The 1,018-nt window shown below is 41.8% G+C and overlaps 1 pseudogene; it reads right to left on the bottom strand.

Annotated features, from left to right (window-relative positions):
- Positions 1-1,018, bottom strand: part of LOC111663382 (olfactory receptor 52K1-like) — a 36,698-nt pseudogene that overhangs the window by 15,910 nt on the left and 19,770 nt on the right.

The following is a 1,018-nucleotide window of genomic DNA, read 5'->3' as shown; positions in this document are numbered from 1 at the left end:
TGTGATCATGAATACATTTTTGATCACAAGAGGGATCACAAACTTGAGAAATCTAGGTAGCACCATACGTTCATGGTAGTAGAGTGGTATGCAGATGGCGAAGTAGTGAGCCATTGCCATCCACACCAAAGCTGTTTTTCCATCTTTCCAGTGTCCCCAGGGCCCCTATCAGGGCTTGGATGCGTGTTGTGTTGCTGTTGTTTTGTTTTGTGTTCATACAGGTTCCTTGTTGGGTGGAGCTGGAGGCCATCAGGGAAGTGGAGGCAGCTGGCCACTGTCTGCCACCCAGATTATATAAGACCTCCCCATCCTGGCACTAAGGAGGATCCCTCTTTGCACTAACTGTTGATATGGCAATTTGGTTATAGTTATAATTTGAGACTTGTCACACCGTGGTGAGGTTGTCTTGTTCTGGCTTTGTTTTGTCCTGTCATTTCCTGTCTTATTTTGAAAAGTAATTCTCCTCTCGTTTCAGGTCACTTGCCCTTCCTCATGTGTCTCAGTCTGATTGCCCTAAGTGTTTCCACCTGTCCCCTATTTCCCTCCATGTGTTTAAATAGTCTGTATTCCCCTTGTCTTGTGCCAGAGTTGTGCCCTTTGTTTTTCCTCGTTAAGAGTGATTTTTTTTGTTTGTAGTTCTTGCCTTAGCATATTTTCATAGATCTTTGTTTTTCCTCATTAAGAGTGATTTTCATTTCATGTAGCCCAGTTGTTTATTTATTCTAGATCCTCCGCTTAGTAGCGTGAGTAGATTATTTTTTGGTTTATTTTTATATAGTCAGTGTAGCGGCTATAATTCTATGAGCCGCTGAGAGTATGAGGTTGGGTCCTCAGGTTCATAGTTCTGTGACGCGCCAGGAGGGTATGAAGCAAGATACGCTGAGATCCAAAATACTTTTGTTGCATTTATTGCGTAAAAGGAGTACAGAGCTATCACAGCGTAGTGAGGATGGATGTATGAAAAAATGATAATAACAGATTAAACAGATACAAAAGTGAGATTAATGGATAAATGGGT

The sequence above is a fragment of the Seriola lalandi genome, unplaced genomic scaffold (genome assembly GCF_002814215.2).
Source record: "Seriola lalandi dorsalis isolate HSWRI2012SDOR001 ecotype SW California unplaced genomic scaffold, Sedor1 jcf7180002054575, whole genome shotgun sequence".
Taxonomy (NCBI): domain Eukaryota; kingdom Metazoa; phylum Chordata; class Actinopteri; order Carangiformes; family Carangidae; genus Seriola; species Seriola lalandi.
This window is presented reverse-complemented; position numbering and strand designations above follow the sequence as displayed.